The sequence below is a fragment of the Lycorma delicatula genome, chromosome 4, assembly GCF_047948215.1.
Source record: "Lycorma delicatula isolate Av1 chromosome 4, ASM4794821v1, whole genome shotgun sequence".
Lineage (NCBI taxonomy): Eukaryota > Metazoa > Arthropoda > Insecta > Hemiptera > Fulgoridae > Lycorma > Lycorma delicatula.
Window position 1 is genome coordinate 69,657,387 of NC_134458.1, and position 23,339 is coordinate 69,680,725.

General features: G+C 36.5%; 1 protein-coding gene across 1 annotated transcript in view; it reads left to right on the forward strand.

The window, feature by feature from the left end:
- Positions 1-23,339, forward strand: part of Fim (plastin-2 fimbrin) — a 98,586-nt gene that overhangs the window by 5,271 nt on the left and 69,976 nt on the right. The gene's annotated exons all lie outside the window — the stretch shown is intronic.

Here is a 23,339-nt window from a genome sequence, read left to right on the forward strand (position 1 = left end):
TTTTATTAATGTTATATATTTATTACATTAACGTATAACATATTTGCTTGTTTAAAAATACTTTTTAGAAAAAAAACAGTATTTGCGGTAAGAAAAAATATTTATTTTAATAGTAACGATAATAATACTATGAAAATATATTTAAGGACAGAGTTTTATCTTTAAGAATTAAAAAAAAAATTCGGTGTTGAGGTTCATTACGGTGGCCTTTTAAAAAAGTTACTTCGGCTGTTACTGAAGAAGATACGATTTTTTTTTTCCTTGAACTGTATATACTACGGTTCGTTTCAACGGATGCAGCAATACGGGCTTTCCATTAAAAAGAGTGGATAACTCAGATTGTTAGGATGTAGTTCAGTATCTTCACGTAAGTGTGAAATACAGTGTCGGTCGGTTTCGTGCATATTTTAAACAGCCGTTAACATTTAAGAAGAATGAGAGGCGACAACTGTAATATTCTCTAATAGAAAACCGAGATCGGCAGTTTAACCGAAATTTTATATTTAATTTTTATCCATCAACCGGTTTGTAAATTATAATTCTTCAGAAACCTTTTTTATTTCGCGACGATTATTACTCGTATATAATAGTTTTCTCTCATCCTAACGTTAATATTCGGGGTTATTGTCTAAATTACTGTTTATCAGTAAGTTAGTTCCGCTTCGGTTTACGGTTACTAGAAATTACAAGGGTCGTAGCGCTTTAATAAACAAGATTTCGTGTATTTTTTTAGTATATGATAAACTTTAGGAGTTGCAAAAACCAAATGTTTTTAATCTTTAAAAATTTGTTTCATGTGGCGTATAAAAACAGCATTGTATATAATCGAATTCTATTTTAAGGATTATCAGACATCTTGATTTTTTTTTATTATTATTAACGCAGCCTAAACATACGTTTATGTGTGAGACACGCATTTCACATTACAGAAATGTCTTTGATATCGACTAGCATTTCTCACATTTTTTCCACAACCCACCTTAAAAGTTCGTCCTTTGTAATAAAAGTGCTACCTCATGGTTATTGGTGTCCTGGCTGCTATTTGTGGACTTCAATCAAAGTCTCCTAATTTAAACTTAGGATAACCTATTGCTTCGCATATTCACATAATAAAACAAAATTATTTGGTTTTGCTTTAATGTAGTGCATCACTTTTAACTGGTTACATCTTAATATTACTGTCTGTAATACATTCAAGGAACACTTCTTTTTTAAGTTTGCCTACTACATAGAGGAGGTAATTCAGATTAAATTAATACAGTAGACCGTGTATATTTAGCGTGAGTGTACTTTTTAACTTCTAATTTATATGTCTGGTGTAATTTTAGTGCTGTGATGAGTTTTTAACATTTAGTTTAAATCTTTTCTTAAAAAAATTTATTACAGTTTTAATGTGCATGCGCACACATAAACACATTAAACATAAACACATTAGAAGTTAAAAAGTACACTCACGCTAAATATACACGGTCTATAACCGTGAAAAATGGCCACTCCATTTTTTATTTCTTCCAGAATAGAACTTCTGTATCTTCATTTCACACTGTCCTTCCCACCCTACTTCACTCGTTCCTAATATATTTTTGGTTTGCGTGGCATTTCTCCTTCCACCACCCCATTCGGTCGCCCTAAAGCATAAGACCGAATATTTGTGCCACAAACGGCTACTGAACCTCGAAACAGTTTAGCGACCAGTGTCCTAACTAGCACTTAGAACTCACCTAAAAGCTTGAGCGGAATAAGCGTGGTACCATCCACCTCTCGCTTGCGTGTCCCATCGACCACTTGTCATATAACACTAAATTGGGTAGGCGTACCCCGTCAACTATTAAAAAATATATGACTATCAATAATTAAATTTATTTTGTCAAAGACAGCAATTCGCTGACACGCCTAGGCCGCTGAATGCCAGCAACTACCTGTCCATCATTAAAGCGCTTGGAGCCTTAATCTGGCTGGTAGCCAGCCGTATCTCTCGGTTACCTTCCTACAGCAGCGCGGTGGGAGTCTTTTCCCTTAGGCAAACTACTGATGTCGGTTGAACAAAGCAACCGCATCAAGGAACTCCCACAAGCAACTCCGAAAATGCGGCTCTCGCCGCTTGTGAGTGGCCAATATCCCTCTTGACCTCTAAGTTCCAAAGTGGCCCGAGTTCTGGTCCCCCCAAGAGCTGGGCAGTCGAACATCATGTGTTCGTTCGACTGGACCTCCCCGCAGACGCACAGCTCATCAGCTGCTTGGCGGAACCGAAAGAAATATTGGTTTAAATTTACATGGTTGGAACGCACTCGAGCTCCCGTTGCCCTTAAAAACGATGGAGAGGCATACCATCCTCTCAGATTCTGTATAAATCTATACAAGGACCTTCCCTTAGGCGTGGCGTGCCATTCTTGTTGCCATGCTTCCATCACGAAGCTGTAAAGTATCCTCCGCAGGCGGGAGATGGGCAACTGTTCGAAATTTAGAACCGGTGCATTGAGATCACCGTTCCGCACCGGTACAGGCCGGGCTCGAAACCGCATTCCAAATACCTCGACATCCCTGCCTCTTCGCAATTTCCACATGACCGCCCGAACTTTCACCACTAAATCGATTGGGAGAGCCTTTCCCAATACAGTGGTAGCCTCGTAGGAGGTTGTTTTAAAAACACCAGTGCATACAATTAAGGCCTTGCTCTGGGCACTACTTAAATTTTGAATAAGTGCTCGATTTCTTTTCAAACTATGCGCCCAAACGGACGCCGCGTAAGAGGTCATACTTTCGAACACACCTCAGTACACCATGTAAAAATGACTGCGCGATAGTCCGTAATCCTTTCGAGCAATCTTCCTAAGCTTGTGCATCACAGAGACGTCGTCCGCCGCTACTTGCCTAATGTGGTTGCTAAACAGCAACTTCTCATCAAACAGAACACCTAGGTACTTATGAACTCGAACTCGGCTGATTACACAGCCTTTATACTTAATACTGGGTATGACGATTTGTCTGCACCCTTGAGAAGCATAAACTTCGTCTTGGGCACAGAAATCATTAAATTTTGATTGTCCATCCAGCCTTATGCGATTGACAAGGCCGCTTGCGCCCGGTCTTCTAGCTGCGGTCGTGAGTTACCACGAGCTAACAGGAGACAGTCATCGGCGAAAGCCTAGGCCGTGACCCCTTCCAGGAATGCCAGTCCAAAAAATCCGTTGAATACCAGGTTCCACAGAAAGGGACCGAGAACGGAGCCCTGCAGGCTCCCCCTGGTGACGTACATTTCCACAACTAGGTGCGCAACAGAGCCTTGCGATCAGACAAGTAGTCACGTGCTACGGGGCCTGCAGGGCTACGGGAACATTGCGGCATTCCAACTCATAGAGGACAGAATTCCAACACAAGGAAGGAAATGCTGCCTCTATGTCAATAAAAATTGCCAAAACATATTTACAGTCGCCGCTTTCCACCTCGGTAAGAGCATTATAATGCAATCCTCGGTGCCAACCCCTTTCATGAAGCCATACTGGCCTCGATTTAGAAGTGAGTTTATATCAATGCTTTCCCAGAGCTGTTCCACAAGCAGCCTTTCAAGCAGATTGTCGATTACTGGCAAGAGGCTGATGGGTTGATAACTGCTGACCTCACTCGGATCCTTTCCTGATTTTAAGAGCACCTCACCAAAGCCACCTTCCAACAAGTCGGAAAGCAACCCCAGCTTAGGCACCCCGAGAACAGCCTGCCAAGCGGCTCTCTTATGACAGGCAGCAGATGATAGATAATATCCGGGTCAAGTTGGTCAATCCCCGGTGCCATCTACGGGATCCACAGCCCGTACGTCAGAGAATGGTGTCTCACCCTTCCTAACGCCGATTTCTGGTTCACCCTCCGGAGCATCTGGAAACAGGGTATCCAGGAACGCCTAGTAAGTCGCTACAGATGTTAAAGTTTGGTCACGACCACCAAACCCGCATCAAACACTGGACAGCACGTGCAATGGCTTTGGCCGGTAACATGACTTCGCGAGCTGCCAGGGGTTGCGCTGTAACTCGCGCATGGAATCTTGACAAAACTTGAGTTTGGCTTCCTTGATGGCATGAACATACTCATTACGGGCCCACCGGTAGATCCGCAGACCCTCAGCGCGCACGTCATCAACGATAATCTCGTTAGGGGGCGACGCTGGTATCTTCTCCTAGTGGAGTTAACTCTTGCGCGCAGCACGCTAAGGTCAGAGGATCACCACTTTTTCTCGGGTTTCCGCCTGCGTTTAACAGACGGCTCCAGGCATTCTCCGATCAGCGGACTGGCCACTACTTAATGGTCCGTCCATTGGCTGAGGCCGCCGTAGGACCCTATCGCAGCCAGTCTTGATGGCCCGGCCGAATTGTTCAGCCATCAATTCCACCTCCTCCCTGTGCTCCATGCGCCATCCCAACCCCTGTAAGGCAGCCGCACACTCGCGCCGCAGCCTGTGCTGATCCAGGCCCCTTTGGTTATAGCGACCCTAATCTGGAGCCACCGTAAGCGATCTCATAGGTTGTAAGGCTATGGTCACTCACGCTGGCCTCGGGCCAGACAGTCCAACTACACCTAAGCAGATCGCTCGTCACCAGCATGACGTCGATGTAACTCTCTTCCAGTTGGGAAGAGAAAGTCGGCGGTTGTTCTGCCTCGTTAAGCGAGTAGAGGTTCCTGGCTTCAACGAACTGTGCGAGACCAGCGCCTCTGGGGTCGGTGAGTGGTGAGCCCCAGGCGGAAGATTTGGCGTTAGCGTCCAGAGCAACCAGCACTCTGATGCTCGGGAGACCGTCCAGAATCCGCCCCAACTTCGCCAAGTCATCGATACTCCATCCAAGCTGGAAGTATCCCGACACCAGTACAACATTGAGCGTACCCTTCGTGACTCACGACGGTGAATTGCTCGTCAGAAAACCGAGGCATCCACAGGACACCCAACGAGACCGAGCCGACCACGATCGCAGAGAGCGGCCGTTCCCCACGTGAATGAATAATATCAACCCCGTGGAAGACGACCACCCTATCCCCGACCGTGTACGGCTCCTGGACCAAGAGGACCTCGATGTTGTGCTCCACAAGGATTCTCATGGCTTCATTGGTGGCTGCCCGGGAATGGTGCAGGTTTAATTGCCCCAGGCGCAAACGTTCAATATGGTGACCACAGTCCTCGAAAGCTTCCCCCAATTCAGGCGTTGCCATACGCCGTATTATTCCCGATGTGCATCATAATACAGTGCATAATTATTCTAGTTAGTTCCTAATATATATCCATTTTACTTATTTTCATTTCCGTCTTGAGATTATGTATTTTCCACTCTGTAACAAAATCATTATATTCAAAGTTCGTATACGGAGTCTGTCCTTTGACTTTATTTGTTATTTTTCCCGGAGTTCCGAACGAGAAGATATTTAACTCTGAAACATTTAAAAGAACAAAAATAATAAAAACAAATAAATGATTTATTCAATCATATCACTTTCCGAATTAGCGTAAATATTTTCAAACATGAATGAAAAGGGAATCGTAATGACGATGACATAAACCGGTAAATTATCATCATTATTTTGTAAGTGGTATCTTTTACAGTTGTTAATTTGTACTATTTCCATGATGTCACTATCTGTTAACACCGTAGTCGTAGCTACGTTCTCGTCAACGGTTGCGAATTTATTACGTATTTATTTAGAACGGTTGAAACATTTCAGAACGTGTAAGTTCAGTTCTATTTTCTTAAGTGCATTTTTAAACTCGAAGGAAATCAAGCGTGTTATATTTGAGATCGATACAATTTTGAGTTGTAGACGCCATAAGACCCCGTGTCTGTTTTAACAAAGTTATAAAAATCCAGAGCTTAACGCCGGGTTTTTTTTTGGCTTTATTAGCATCCGACAGTTCCGAGTGAGCTTCTATTTTCCGTTTTCTTATTCACGTTTCGCTACTATAAAGCGCTTCACTCTACAAATATTTTTAAGAAAATCTAACTCGTAGATCCGTTTTTAAATTTCGGCAAACTTCTTTTCTACATAAAATATCTCCTTGACTTGAACAATTTTTTTTTAGGATTATTATCGGACAGGATCATCTTCGTTCAGGTTATAAACTTATCGAAACAATTTAAAACATCGTCCGGTCGTGGAAGTAGTGCACCAGAAAGGGCTATTCTACCGTTTCGAAATTTCGTTTTCCATGAAATCTGTTGTAATCCTTAGTTGTGGTTGTTCGAGGAGAAATCAGTAGGTTTTTACGTTTTTTAAAATTTATTGTTTTAAGGTGACGCTACTAATACTCAAATAACAAATAAATAATTGTATCAGCCGTCATGACACGGTTACCGTGACACCATACCAGCGTTATCGTTTTGTTTTTACAGTGACATGCATACATAATAGGCTGTATCGATTTAAATTAATCCTATGCAAAAATATTTAAATCGTTTAAAAACTTGGCTTCGATCGGAAGAAAAAAACTTATATATTCTCTATTTATGCATATAAATATTCTGTAGAATTATACATTTACGCAGATCAATGCCATCCAGTTATATTATTTAAATATGTAGGCCCTACTTAAGGTGGGTTTTTATGTCATTCTTATTTTTTTATATTTTTTTAAAGATTTATTTAATTAGGTTAATTTTAAACTAGTAATGTATTTTTCCATTACGCTGTGAATCGATTACATCCATCGTCGAATAATTGAAATTTTTTTTCCACGTGCGCACGGTCTTTGCAGGTTTTGTTTATTTGTAATACGGTGCTTTTTTACAAGTATATTTTGTAATAGGAAGAGGTAAAATTAATAAATATAAAGTCGATTAATCGCTTACGAGACCTTAACCTGTAAATTATGGCCTCGGTTAACTACGGCCATACGCAACCGGCATCATCCATTGTCCTCTCCTTAACCTTATAAGGGTACAAACGTTTAGCGTCGTTCACGCGTACGTATGTACGTGCAGACCAAATATGTTTTTCTGAGATGGCATGTATTATCTATACGTATACGTCATTTACCTGGCATTTCCTTGTCGCTTTTAAATGACATTCACACGCTCGACTTATTCGTTACGTTGTCTTTCATATGTGTAATTATAACACGAATTTCGCAATTCTTCGGTATAACAATAATAGCATTTGTTAAATCGCCGTTTAGATTTTGTAATTAGCAATACCATCGTAATTAACAGTAATATTGATATGAAATCGTTATCTATAACAAAAGTAGTTTTAATGCGATTTGAAAATTGTCGAGTCGCAATATTTACTCGTTTAATACTCTTATTACTATAGCTTGATTTGTAATGATCACAATAAATTAAATGACTTATTTATGTTATTTTATAACGAAGTCGGAGTAGCGGTTCTGCGATTCGGAATAATTTGTGGTGGCCGACAACAGTGCTGAAAAACGAGCCGGTAGAGTAGTAGCTTACTAGCGTTTTTTTTTGTTTTTATAATAAAGCAATATATCTCGAAGCAAATTTAGAACCCTTTCGTATTCCTAAATGATTATTTCTTTTTCTTAATGGCGTTAAGCTATGAAAGGCTCTTTTACCGATTCGTGGTCTCATAAAAAAAAGTTTCAAGCCGATAGGTTGAAACATTAAAAAGTTAGATTTGCAAGTTTTGCTACTTTTAGGAATTCGGTTATATTATTCGTTTACTCTACGATAAAGGTTTAATATTGTCTCGGCCCTGATAACGCCTCATTTTAAGACTGTATTCTTTCCTTTATTAGTATTTCTATAAATTAAGAAAAGATGAACGAGTAACATTTTCTAGTGCGGTGTAACTACGTTTTCATGTACATCATTTCCTTAATGTTTTCTCTTTTCTAATCCAGTTTTTTTAAAGTTAAGTAGAATCTAATTCCGATACACAAGCTACCGCTCCGATTCTCATCGTTGTCGTTCCTTAGATGCAAAGTCAAACATTCCGACACGCATCCATGTGCAGAGGATTTTTAACTGAAGATTCGGGTATTTCATAATTACACTGGGGAACAAACAAGAATTATTTTTTTGTCTCAGGAAGGAAAGTATGTGATTTTGATGGTATTTTTCTCCTAAATTAAAATATGATATCGGCTTTTCCCGTCAGGCAAGGTTGTCGAGAGAGAAGCATTTATAATTTCAAACATTTTATTACTTACTGCATTATTAACTACACAATATTCAAACATTTGACTCGCCTAGAAAGTAAGAAATTACGATTTTTCTGCTATATTTCGCCTGTGGAGCATTCCTCTTGATAGTCCAACATTAATCGGCCAGCATATTAGGATTCCATTTAACTTGATATCCCTTTTCCATAGCTGAAATCTCCTGATGAAAGTATTCCCCGTGCTCATCGCTCATTGCACCAAGATTTTCCGGGAAGAAATCTAGGTGGGAGTGCAGGAAGTGTTCTTTAAGCACATATTACAATCCAAATTTTTATAAGATCGTTGATAATATCACGGTAATTTCCCGCCTTTCGATTTCCCAAAAAACTGAGTAACATTTTTGAATGCTTGCCAAGCTGCTTTATCCAGTGGATTCAATTGTTCCTCAAACATTTCATCATGCATTAGCGATCGTATTTGTAGACCCACAAATATTCCTTCTTTAATTTTTGCATTACTAATTTTAGGAAACTTCTGTTTTAAGTACGTGAAACCAAATGTATTGTCCACGGCCCTGACGAAATTCTTCATTAATCCTAGTTTGATACGTAGCGGAGGTAGATACCCATTTCTAGGATTACACAACGGGTCGTGTTTCACATTTTTCTGTTCAGGAATGAGCGATTCGCGTTTAGGCCTTCTTTTGTAATGAAATTGTTCTTTCTGTTCCTCCTATCCCATTCGCACAAAAATCAAAAGTACTTTGTGTAACCAAGAATAAGTGCAAATACACTGCATATTGAAGCTTTTCCAGTATTAATTTAAAGTTTCCATGTGTTTCTTTCATACTAGCAGAGTGAGCTACAGGTACTGATGGGAATTTATTGCCGTTATCCAGAAGCACAGCTTTTAAACTTTAGAGGAATTAATGAACAAGCGCCATTCTGTTGGGTTATGTTCATTATAAAGTGTCTTCATAAGAGAATGTCATTACAAAACACTAAGCCATTTTCGTCAGAATAATCGTCTTTGAGTTCAGAAAGACGATTTCGTTAAGTACATATCATTGTATTCTTTTGAAGAAGATTCCATCCTTTTTGCCGGGAAGTAAGCATTTCAGATTTAAAGTTATCCAAAGATAACTTTAAATCGCGTTTGAGTTCTTTAAGATTTTCTTGAGTCAGTAAATGAGGCTCACATGAACTGCTTTGTTCAAACGTTGTATCACCAGAATCTGTTTCTTTTTCTTCTTTATTTTCATCAGACTCTGAGCTCTCTTTACCTAATTTCACATGTTCAGGTTTTGTACGGGATATTCTTCGCAATGTGGAACCGGTCTCATTTCAAATTGCAAGTTAGAGTATGCCACTGTATGTTTTGATTTTGCCGTAATCCCTTTAATGTTTGTTAAGCAGAAATAACAGTCAAAAGAGTGATCTTTGGGTTCCCTTCAAATAGGGATAGCAAATGTGCCATTTTTCCACGCAATGAGAAGCATAGAACACGATAAACAACAGATATGTGGGGCCTAAGCCCTTGTTTGGTTCCCAACTTTATACCCAAAATAAAGCTCATAACACTTTTTTACTAGTGGAATAAGGTTTCGCCTTTGGAACTTGAGCGTCACTTCTCCACATGCATAACACAAATTGTTAGGATGATTTTAACAAACTTTAGGAATTTTGTAACTAACGACTAATTAAAAGAAATAAAGATGTAAATATGTAATACATAATAATTCAGGCACACAAAGCACTCACAATGACGTGTTTACTGCTTCACTACTATCTCACAACCGGCATCGTTCTGATGAATGAATGTTATACTGGATCGCGTTTGTACATGTGTATACACGTATAAACCTGCACAAAAGTAGCAACGCTACTCTTTGAGTTTGCTCATTTTGTTCCATCGTATTTAGAATATTCTAAGAGCTTTTACTTGAAATGGACGAAAACAGTTATAAATATATTTAAAAAAATAAAAATAACAAAAGAACTGTGAGTGATGGAGAAATTCCGAATACATATTTGAAAAAAGGATAAAAATCTGCATTAAGTACAACTATTGGTACTCGTGAGACAAAAATCATGCCCTAGAAAGTAAAATGCGTCTTCATAATGAAAACTACTTTATGAAAGGCATCAAACAATCATCTTTAATTATAAATGTCTTATCGGAATATACGATATAAAAGAGATTGCGGTATTCAGTTCAATCATAATAAACTGTTTCGTCTTAAGATCGGTCCTTCGCCGAGGTGTTGTAGGTTTAGTAATACGTAGGACTCGCTTAGTTTTTAAATGTTTGTCGGTGTAGCGCTTTGTTTAATCGTGAACCACGGCTATGGGCCTTAGTCGACGGATCTCTTCTTTTTTCTTTTTCTGTTTAGCCTCCGGAACCGTCGTAAAGTATTACTGCAGAGGATGATATGCATGAGTGTAGTCTTATACAATCTCAGGTCGGCCGTTCCTGAGATGCGTGGTTAATTGAAACTCAACCACCAAAGAACATCGGTGTTCTCACGTTCTTGTATTAAGATCCGTGTAAAAGTAACTGCCTTTACTAGGATTTGAAGCTTAGAATTCTGGACTTCGAAATCAACTGATTTGCGATGACGAGTTCACCACTAGACCAGACCAACCTGGGGTTTAGTGGGTTTTAGTTCATGGATCGAAGCCGGGTAAATTAAACGCTAGCGGTTCGTCGATCCGTTTCCCACCCGCCGTCCGTTATAATTATCGAATTACCATCACGTCTAGGTCCGGCTGAACGTAAGGTGTATATGTCGATATATATGCATCGCTACTTATCGAACGAGAGACGCAGCCACCTACGTTCCCCGAATGAAATAAAACTGTGCAGTCGATGTCCTGGAGTCTTCTGATTTATTTGTCTATCTAACCGTTTTATAAAAACGAATTCGTTAGATTTGGAATCAGAAAGAGCGGTCTTAGGTAAATTAATATATTCTTGTGTTAAACGCTGGAATGCACGTTCAGATGCTCTTCGAACCTAGTCGTCGTTACTTTGTGGTATCCATTAATTAAGAATGCTGCAGTATTTTAACGCTTTGAAGTGTTGAGCCGCTGTTATGCACTACTAAATCGTTTGGTTATGTATAACCGGTTCCGGTTAAAGGTCCTTGTATTGTATAGCGATAGAGATTACTGTTGAAGTTGGTGTTGAATGTTTTAGAAACTACGAGCGCGTCGTAAAACTTAAAGATTGTTGTCGGTTGTGTACTCCGTGTGCACGCCCGTGTAAAGATAAGCGATAAAAAATAATCCGTATGTTATGTAGGTATCGGAGAATCGACGATGATGAGGAGCGTAGCTGTTAGCCTTCTGTATACATCGGATTCTGTAGCGGACGGACTGGAAACACGAACGCTTTCGTGTGGTTAATACTAATTCACGTTAACACTTCATGTTTCCAATCGTCTGTTTCTGAAACCGATGTATCAGGAACGATAATAGTGATTTTGTGAACCGTACTGCTTTTTATTGCACATTATTTTTGCTTTCATTAGGGTAATTGTAACCTTATAAGCGTTCTTGTGCGCATAATAAAGGCTTTTGCTTAACGTCTTTACATTACAGGTCCATTTGTACGGGTATTGTAGTCGTGTTTCCGTATGGAGTATTATGCTATTTTTCTTATTGTGTACTCTTTGAAAGGGATGTTAGACGGTTACGTGCGTGTCGACCATTTTACCTGTATAGGTAGTTCTACGAGAGTGTTATTTCAGTATCAATTTAAACGCAGGTATTTGTTTTCTCGCGATTGATGAATAAAATAATACGTATTTTATTCAGACCGTTATATAAGAGCTAATTATGCAAATCGTGTCTGGAGTCGGTCAGTGGACTAGTCTAAGAGTAAGATAGAACCGTTGGGGTTTTTGCTTTGAAGGATTGTGGAAGACCTTGAGGGAATTTGATCAGATTATATTTTACGAATAAAAAGATCGATCTAGTACAAATATATCGAGTATAAATATATTTTACGTCTAAATAGTATTTCATATTAATTAGTTAATTTTTTTAACGGTTGCTGAACGTTTTTCTTTACTGGTTTTATTCCGTCATATATCCCAAAACATATATCCCATTTTTTTCGGACGATATAAAAGAGTGAAGTTTGAAATATCTCACGTTTTATACGCGATTTCACTACTGAGGTCGATATTTCAGTATTTATGTTACTGAATAACGTTTCTTTACTTTACTGTATCGTAATCCTGGAGATTAAACGGCAGGTGTGAGCAGATGTAATAGTGGCGAAGATAGGTCGATCGGTCGTGCGTCATAGAACTGGCGCCGAGACGCGTCGAGAATATTGTAATAGAATGAATTATTAAAATAAAATTTTCTGAGCTAAAACATAAAAAGTTTTTTTTTTGCCGTTGAGAAGGAACAGTCGCTGTTTTGACGAGCTGCATAATTTCCCGGTGCGCAATCGCGTAAAGCGAAGAATCGAGAGAAAAATAGTTTTTCTGTTCCGAAGAATTTTGAGGTTTGTATGTTTTTAGAGGATAGGTTTTATTTGCGTAATCGTTAACAACATAATCGAGCTACATTTGCGTTGCAGAATACACCCGTACTATTTCTGAATTTCCTCTTGCGATACCCCATTCGACGATAAGAAATTCGAATCCTAACAACGAATGCAGTTTTCTGTACTAAAAAGAGCACCGGTATCAAATATCAGATTTGTCATTGAACTGCTGTTGTTACTTCTATGCGTGAATTTATTATTAATAGACTGTCCGCCCGCTGGCCTCATTCGTGTACGGTTTGTAGCGTAGCTATCTCTTATGTAATTTATTCTTATCTTCTCGTTTGGAGGCTACGATTATATCCGTCAATACGAGGATATTAATTTGCTATCGCATCAGTCACCTGTCTGAAATTTACGATAACAGATATGCACAGTATTCTGCAGTATTTAATGTTTGGATAATAACTTGAAATTTTTTTCGTTATTCCCACGAAGTGGAATATTTTCTGTTGATATGCATCCGAATAAGAAAATGAAGATTTACATAAATAGTTAACATAGGTTTGGATAAAATCATTTTCTTGGTTTTACTTTTATGCTGTTCACTATTTTGGAAAGGCTTAGAATTCTTTCTACGGTTCATCCTAACGACTAAAAGGGCTTGTTTATTCTAGTCTTTCTTTGACGCATTCAGAAAATTTATAAATTCCATTTTAAACCTGTCATCACTAAAAAAAAAAAAAAAATTACAAGGTATTGTTGCTTCTGAGAGACGCCGTAAAAATTATGTTAATTTCTCAAGTTATTGAGAAATTACGGTGTAGTAGGAAAGCTGTTATTTTTTTGTATTATTAACTTTTCTGTTAAAATGTGTAAAAGTTTCACCGAACTTAAAAATATTTTCTAAGATGTTATAATTTTCAGTAATATTTTTGAGAATTTTAAAATTAGTTTAACATTTATAATAATAATAATCTTCACCTCTTTAGGAGAAACCTTTGCTTAAATCACATACTGTGTAATAAATAAATCGTGCTGAGATTTTTATTAATTTTTTTGAAGACTGCTTTATTTATGACTTTGAAAATGTCTAATGACATGTCGGTTGCTTTCAGGAGGATAAATAATCATAGGTCGTGGAACGTATTTGTAATTAAATGTATGCAGATAATAATTTACATCTTTTATTACTAGCATTACTCTTCGTCAAAATTTAATCTTTTTAAAAATGTGTAGGCGTTACTTTAATTATAGATGCTTTACATGAGGGGTTTTTTTAAATTAAATTAACCTTTTTTGATGGTCGGTCGATTTTTCACGGAAATGCAAGATTGCGTGGGTAAGGTTTGTTTATCGAAATATAAACTGATGAGATTGATTTTTACGTTAAGATAGAATTGTAATACAGTATCTTTAGCTTTATAAATAAAAAAACGAGTCTCGGGAAAATTAAGGAATTACTCACTCCGTATCGTCATCTATTTTAACGACAATTTTTGTTGTCTGGTGTTGATCGGCGATATGTTTATTCAGTTCAAATAAATGAAAAATAGTACGATAAAATAATAATATTCTAAAGTTTAACTTTTACACACACAACACCCGTAATCACTGTTTTATTTTATATTGATTATTTTTGCTTTATTAACCTTTGGTGAATTTAATCAGCAGCGTGTACTATGTTTATAGGAAATATATATATGTATATATTAGCCGATTGATGGGTAATTCATCAAATGTTGTTTTACAGTTTGTCTTTTTACCTTTTTTTCTACTGAATTAAATTCAAGCACATTATATAGATTTTTTGTTTTATTTTATATCTTTATCGGAAGTAACAAATTTTCTCTTAATTATTATTATTTTATGTGTAGAGCTTTCATTCTAAAAACCTATAAGGTCTGTCCTTGAAAAGTTTTTTCTGAGTTATTGGTTTTGTGGTTGTTAAGCTAAGATTTATGTACTCTATAAAATTTGTACTGCGTTCGGCTTTCGCGCACTTATATATGTGTGCGATTAATATATACAGAACTTTTTATTATTTTTAGATTAATGTTAACAAAGAGATAATGAAAACCGGGCTTTCATATACGACAAAAAGTACATATTATTGTCACGATTACCTAACTATTCAGAACATTTTTTATGCTTTCATTACAAGAAAGGTTTCGTTTGAAATTGTCGATAAGGGTAGTTTAAACGCGTACTTTATATCGATTACATTCGCATACGCAGTATGTGATTAGTTGTTGCTAAAATTACATTAATCGTTAAAGAATTTTGATGCAGGAATTGAATTGTTATAGAGGTATTTAATTTAATTCAGTCGAGTATTGATATAATTACGCGAATTCTAATTATGTAGTCGATATTCAGAAGTCTTAGTACACGTTGGTACATCTAAGTCTGGTGTAAAAGTAATACAAATACTTTCGTTAAATAAATTCTCTCTTAAAGTTGAACTTATTTAAAGGGCGTTTCGGAGGATTAACGAGAGTCGGGTGTAAATTAGAGAGCAAATTTTGTTGATTGATCGCTTACTTTAGAGCTGTTACAGCGGCAGTTTGGTCAGTTTCACTTACGTTTGAAAGTTTAAAAATCCGTTCTAAACCGTATCGATAATTTTTTATCCAAAAAATATTTCTTACCGCGGTCGATAGCTATAAATCTTCTGATTCTCGATACGACCGGACGTAAAGCGATTAAAAATATTTGTTTATCAAGTATTTAGTATCGCATGTTGAGTTAATAGTGTGAAACATGTTAAATGTTATACGAGTATGTATAATTTAATTACACTGGGGTTTCTCTTGAGGCGGAGGATACAGCCGGACGATAACAGAATACAGGTGATGAAGTACGGGGATTCTGGATCCCCCGAGCTCGAAGGCACCTCCCGGGGCTGTGTAATGTTTATTCGCTGGTCTGGCCTGGTGACGGGTCTGCGGGTGACACTCCACATGTGAATGGGGTTCCCACGACTCATCGAGAGGGGAAAAAAATCGGTACCAAATACGCTATATGAATTCTTGAGCGTGCGATATTGTAATCGCTTAGGTTTACCAAAATAAACGAACCGTCGCTCGCTCGCATATATCTGTACGTTTTAAATACTATTAGGAAGAGCAACTTCAAGGTCGACTTCGTTTCGTTCGTCGAGAGATCATCGTTCTTTAGCGTCCGTGTTTGGGGACCGATTCTGCTGATCGCGCATTCTGATTCTGCTAGTCGCGTTCCTAATTTTTTTAAAACGTAACTGTTATAAAAAAAACCCCCAAAAAGCCGTACATCGTACAACACGCTATAAGCTTAGAGTTTCCAAAAAAAATAAATAATTACAGTTCTGTGAGACTTAAATACGGCATTTTTAGAAAACTTCACGGGTTGGGTGAAAAAATTTTGTCATTAAAACGTACCTGTGTGATCGCTAGCCGTGTTTCGAGAACTAACCGTTGAAAATTTATTTTTCAACTATTATTCCACGCTCCTTTATTTTTAATAACATATTAATTTATAATTCGTGTTTTAATAAAACGATCTAAAAAATTTCAACATTTATACTTAAGCTCGGTCTTATGTCGGCCCCTTTCGCTTTAATTATATTTTTGTCTTAAAAATCTCGAATTGTAAGCCGAAATTTGCAAAATATTTTTCCATTTGTAAGTGGACAGAAAGACTGAAATTTTTTGAATGCATTCATTCGTCCCGGTTTCGGTATTATTTCGAAGTCTTTTCATACCTCTTATTCTACTGATGACAGATAAGGTCTGTTGTTACAAAAAAGGACCTTAAGGTTTCTTAGTTGTAAAAAACGGCATCGAATGTTTTAGTTTTTTTAGAAAGTCTTTTTATACTTATTTTATACTTGATTCACTTAGTTTTGAGTTTGAAATGTTTTTCCGAGAACTGTTTAGTTAAAATGAAACCGAAGTATATCTCTATTTCCATGGACAAAATTGTATAACAACAAAATAAACAGTTAACATAATGTTTGTACAAATTCTCATCCGACTACTCGAAAGTAAGTACCGATACGTAATGTCACCGAAAGCAGAAAGTGCACAAGTTAGAATTTTGTTTTTTTTTCTTCTCGTTTTCTCGGAAAGACTCTTCCGATTTTATGTTGCACAGATTGCTACGGGCGAAGATGTAAGTTTTTGAGGTGATGAAAACAGTGCTTTAAAGCTTCACAGTGTTATTTAAATAGAGCTGGTGTTGGACGTATTTATTTAAATATTTACCCTGATATATTCCTGTGGACGTTTTTTCAGAATTATTTTTAAAAAAGTTTCTTAATTAGAATTGGTTTTCTTTATTTCCACCAGTAAATGTAATCTAGTTTAGTCGGATCGAATTTGCGTCCTTAGTCGTTAGAAGTTAAAGGATTTATTTTGTAGTAAATGTGTGTTTGCATCATGTTACGCAGTATTGAGTCATAAAAGAAAGAAAGTAGGTTAGATTTTTTCATATTGACATTAAAATCGTGCCAAGACTTAACTAACTGTTAGGTTTGAAGGAGTGCAGATATATTTGTTTGTTCGGATTTAATATTAAACTGATAGTGTATTATATGCTAATATAGCTGAATTTTTGTCGTGTCAGCAGTTTATTGTTTTATTTCGCCGTATTTTTAGCAAACATTACTGTAATATAAATCGTTTCATTTATTTCCTATTTCCCCCGCCTTATCGTAAATAATTATATTTTGTTACGTGTGAAACCACAAAAAAGTCCTGCGGTAACGTTCTGTATATTTTGTTAAATCCTATCAGATTTACTTTCTTGTCGGTCCTATTCCTTGTTTGTGGTATCAGGAAACCGAAGATTCATAAATAAATTATGAAAATTTTGCCTCGCGCGATAGTTTTTCCCTGATCGGTGTTCACACATACTGAAACGATTTAAAACATTGTTTTTTGCGCTTGCTTTGTTCTACCTTAGATGTTTTCGTCCTTACTCAACCTCTACCCGCCGTACACTTGCCGGACCTTTTTATAGAATCACAGTTAGAGATACAGAATGGTTTTGAATACATTTACTCTGGTTTGAAAACGCGTTGTTATCCATTTTATGTATTTCTGCCCAAAAATCCAGATTTCTCATCGCACGTTTTTTATTTCAGCTTTTAATTTTTAAAAGTGCTCCGTCGATTGTTTTATAAAATACTTTCGCACGAACAAATCGGTTATATACGTTTTTTGACCTTCAAATTGGAATTATAAATTCTGCATATTATCTCAATTTTATTTTATAAGTAGGTACTTATCTTTCAATAATCCCTTCCATAGATTCTCATAGAGCCTGTTAAATTTTGTTGTTGTTAAAATCTCGACCTGCCACAGCACTTTATGGTGAAAAATGGACTTGTTTTATTTCTTCGCTTATTTTTATTCGGTCACAACCGTCTAAGAAAAAAAATTAAACCTCGTAGATTTTGCAATCCCTTTATGCAGCACGTTTTAAAAAAAAAGAATATTGTTTTCTTTGCCTATATTGCCTTACCCAACAGGTGTCCCCTATAAACATAGGAACATGTATATCACAAATCATCGTACATGGAAATAAAATACAATTCATTACAAAACATAGGAACATGGTATTATAAATAATCCAAAATAATTTAAAATAGCAGTAAAAAAAAGTTTCTTCATATAATAAAAACATAAGATAATCGTAGAGTATTACAGCCACTTTCAATAACAGACTATTCAAATTTATAATGAAAGCGGTTAAAAAGCTTTCATCATTAAATATTCGTTGACACGGTAAAAAGCATGACTTACTAAATACAGTTTAAGTTCTTTTTGGTAATCGTTCTTGCTTACTATGCTCTATAAATATTGTTGGAAATTGTTATACAATTATTCCGGAATAGTACTACGCTCCTTTATCAAAAGGATAGGCAGTGCAGTGGATATTGATTGATATATCACTTATAATGTATGAATTGTAATGCCGCTCTGTCAAAAACGACGTAATTTCTTTTGACAAAAATTAATAAATAAAAAAGATAATATTTTGTATTTGGTATGTGTTATGATGTGGACGATTGTCTCGCATTTAGAAGTTATTTGCATTTGTTGATTTACCCCAAAACATTTTATCGGTTTAAGATACGGTTATACAGACCGAAATAGTATTACTGTCTTTTGAGCTTAACGTACTGTAGGTTACGTTCCGTTGAAGTATTGGAGGAGGTTAATTCCCATTTCTTTTTCAGCAATGAAAATATTACAAAAAGTGTTAAAAAGGTTAAAAAAAGCGTTGTTGAAAATCATAGGCCCTTTATGTGGTAATCTCACTACAATTAACAACATTTTGTAAGGGGGGCTTAAAAGGTTGCAATCTTAATATTTCGTGCCCTTTTTTGGTTAGTTAGCTTACGAATTAAAAAAATAAAGATAATTTTCAAAATAGGTTGATTAATTTTGATTTTTTTTTTTTACCGTATAATTAATGTTTCGTTTACAGGCGAGTCAGGTGGATTCTATAATCCATAATATGATTTAAGTGAAATGACAACTAGTGGTAGGGGTGCGAGCGTCATTCTCTACGTCGAATCATTGCCGGTACCATCTCGACTATGAAAATACCAGATAGCGACCGGTTTCGCTGTTCACTATGACTAACTTGGCACCGTTCCATGCGCCGACGGCTGTTTGCGCGCCCTGTATAGTAAAGCATAGTGACTCATTCTTTTACATTCCATCCACGCGCATGCACACAAAATTTTGTATTTGCTGTCAGTGAGTAATACCATTATTATTTCGTCACACCGTTTACCCAGAGTTTTTCTTTAATAAATACTAATAATACGAGCCAATGCTGTTATTTTACTTTACAACAAAGCCACGCGTTTTGCATATTTATGAATTATCTTGTAGGCGTGTCGTAGAAGCGGAAGAGGTTTCTATAGCGATAATTCTGATGACGGATGCCTGTCGTCTAGGAGTGGAGTATTTGTTTTCTTTTAAAAGTATTGTATGCATGTGCACTCCTTTCGTCTAGTCAGCATTTCTGTTTGTTATACTTTTTTATCGGGTCGGCTAATTAATATAAAAATTATGAAGGCCGTTGAACAGAGTAACGAACAAGATATAAAACTAAACGGGATTGAAGGTCTTCCTTTCCGGGTTTCTTCGTCCGCGTGAAATGATATGCACAGTATTTTTTAAACGGCGTGGACCGTAGTGTCTCGTTAACTATTAGTCGTCATTAGTAATGAAATGCCAGTTGATCTACGGGAATCAGTACGTTTAATGGGGTTGGTATTTCTGTTATCGTGAAATAACACCCGGGGCGCTATAAAACGAAACTTCAGAAATGGAACCGTCAGTTGCAAATCGATGCAGTTTAGTATCTTTCTAGGGCTCTTAAGTTGTAATTTATATTTAAGAGAATCCATTTTTTCTAAATTTATTATTACAGTGAACACGATTGAAAAACGTATTGTGTCGCCTTCATTTAAAACGAACTGATTTGTATTAAGGTAGGCGGTATTCAATTTAGATTTTTTTACGCGCTACGTGAAAGTATTAGTGAATAATATTATTAGTGAAATAAGAACGACTCGCAGTCGGTCTAGACTTTAGATCGTTGAACGATATTATATATTTTTATCGACCGGTAAAATAATTATTTAAATTTAGGGCGCCGGATCCCCGTTATTTCTCATCGTAGATTTAAGTTGAGGATAACGGCTTTATTTGAATGATATCTAGCTTAAAAATTAAGCCGTAGCTTATTTTATTTCCGCTTAAATTCGTCCGCTATAAATAAAAAGTGTGTAAAATAAAATATTTTGCATTCAAGATGAGTTTTAAATTTGTTATTTTCCAAGAGTAAACGTTATCTATGTTACAGAATTAGTATTAAAGGGCAGATAACGTGATGCTGTTATCTTTGAACTTGGTAATTACGTTTATAGATAACGTGACACATTTTTAGATAATTTCTGCTTCCTTCTCCTCCTTGACGCATTCTTATCAACCCTTTTCTGCTTAACATCAGCGTATCCCTTCCTTATTATACGCAAACACATATAATAAATACGTCACATTTCTATTAATCCGTTGATGAATCATTACCAAGAATTAAACTTAGACTGTAGTATACATTCGAACTACTGGGTGTGTTATATATTATGAATGTAGTTAAAAATCTATAAAACGTATTGTTCTAGATACCGTCACACAGAACAAAGTATTTTATTTCTATATGTTTGTTTTCTTTGTATGCGTTTACACATTAATATGTTTTAAAAAAATGTGTTTTTTAAATCAAAAACAGTACTGGCACTTTTCAAGGTTCTTTATATAATGTTGTAATAAAGTGAAATCCTTGAAGGAGATAGTACTTAATTCGTTTATTTCGTGTTCGTGAACTCTTTGTCGCTTTTGATGAAGTCACGTGTTAAGTTGTCTTTGTAGTCTAGTTTATTGGCCTTCTATTACTTAGGTGGTTCAATAAAAAAATCAGCGATTAGAAAAGAAAAAATACACTATACAGTTCTGGGCAGTATTTTAGTAAACTACTACGATCTGAGGCAATCCTCTGCGGGTTGATTGGCCTTTCCCGTACTGTTCTTTTCCTTATATTTAATTCTTTATTTCGTGGATACGTATCATAGAAACTGTGTCGACTGCCTTTCTGATTCCACTTGTGACATCGTGCTGATATCTTTAAGTAGTTTGCAGGGCGGCCACTTGTTTATCGGAGCGGTTTCTCTGTAAGGACTGAGTTTCCTATCAAGGGATCGCACAAAAAACCAAACTGAAATCAGCAGTAATACAATGATGACTGCACAAGCCGGCTGCTATGGGTTTGTGCAGTTATAATTGTTACTGCTGATTTCAACCAACGATTCGTGAATCGGTGGATTATACGGACGGTGATTAAAAGATCTAACATGAAGGATGATTAAAATAAAACTTCGCGTTAGTACATTTTTTTACCCCAAACTTTCCTTCCCAGGCTGTTCATACTTTGATCAGCCACCGATCTATATCGCATCTAATAAAAAAAAGTGGGACCCCCTTTCAGCGATTGCTCTATCTTGCAAGAGGATAATTTTTAAAGTTAGTTAATCTGCGTATTTAACAGAACGAGTGACGCTTTGGAATTTCAACCTGCCTGTTCGGCGGCCTGTCATAACTTGTGATGCTTTCGGTTAGCTCCAAGCTCTTGCCTGCATCAGACGTGATATTTCAGTAGCATTGCACTAGCCGTGTCGACGTCAATCCCGCCTATCGTGAGGTGCGATAGGCAAATGATTTTACCCGGCTGAAATTCATCGACAGCTTGATGTGAAGCGAACGAGTTATGATTAACGAGGCGTAGGGGGGAAAACGGTGTTGATTATTCAACCAAGCGAAAATAATAATGCGCATAATAAAACAAGATATGAACGCTAATTTGTCATCACCGACATTTTTTGGGAACGGAAAGTCATTCTTCTGATCGATTTTTTACTGTGAGCAGTAGTCATCGATGCAAAAAAGGTACCGCGAAACTTTAAAAAAGTCAACGGCGCGTTATACAGAACCGCCGGGGTGACCGGCCACTAAGAGGTGTTAATGATAACGTGCGCATCACTCAAATCACGACAGAAGAACAGTTGCAAAAGTTTCGACGGGTGGTATTGGATCATTCTTTCTCTACTGTCCGAATCTGGCGACAACTGATTTATATTTTTCCCGAAAGTAAATAAAATTTTAAGCGGTAAAAGGATGTAGACCGATGTTGACGTCCACCAAACAGTCACCGGCCGATTTAAGGAACAGGTGGTAGGCAGAATTTTTCAACATGTGGATCGTTCAGATCGTCTCCTGATCTCAAAAATGGTGGGTATCAACGAGGATTGTATAGAGAACATTTTAAACATAAACAAGGATTTTGAGTTATAGTAAATTGCTTTCAGTTTCTGACAAAGTAATTCTTATCTTGCTTAAAATTTGAAATTCTTGATGACCGACAAAAGTCGAGCAGTATTGTAGGTGTTGTAGATAAATTAAACAAAAATAATAAATAACAATTTGTTTTTTTATACAAACTGTATCATCTGAAATAATAAGGCGTTCATATCTTTTTTTTAGAGTTTTTGTGCTTTTTGTTTCTAGCATCTGATGGTATCCGAAGATATCACCTGTGATATCGCACAGTATATCGATTTACGCGCCACGAACGTAAATCAATACGTTCGTGGCACGTATTGATTTTTTTTTTGAGGATTCAAAGACATTTGTACAATTTTTTTACAATTCTTTACGTTCAAAACGTACGATTTGAATATCAAACCGTAGAAACTTTAGTAGGCGTTACCCGTTCGGACAATCGACTTGGAATTAAACACAGCAATTTTTAAACGGAGTCTTCTTTAAAAAAAAAGAAATAAAAAAAGGGAAATATTCGTTACAAAAAGGTGTTAGTCCTTAACGACGGTTTTGTTTGACATTTATTAAATCTTCGTTTTGCTTGTAATTCGTTTTAAGTTAATTTTTTTATAATCGATTTATTTAATTTTCGTTTTCGTTTCAAACCAAAAATAAAATACTATTATAATCTGTACTATCGTATTTTTACTTTTATTATTTGGTTATTTTTGGTTCGATAAAAATTAAATTTGAATTTCGAATATTCTGAATATGTTTATGTTAATAAATTTGGATCACTTGAAAACTGCTTTCACTGATAATCGGGATGTGATACACCAGTCATAGAATTGATGATATTTGACGAT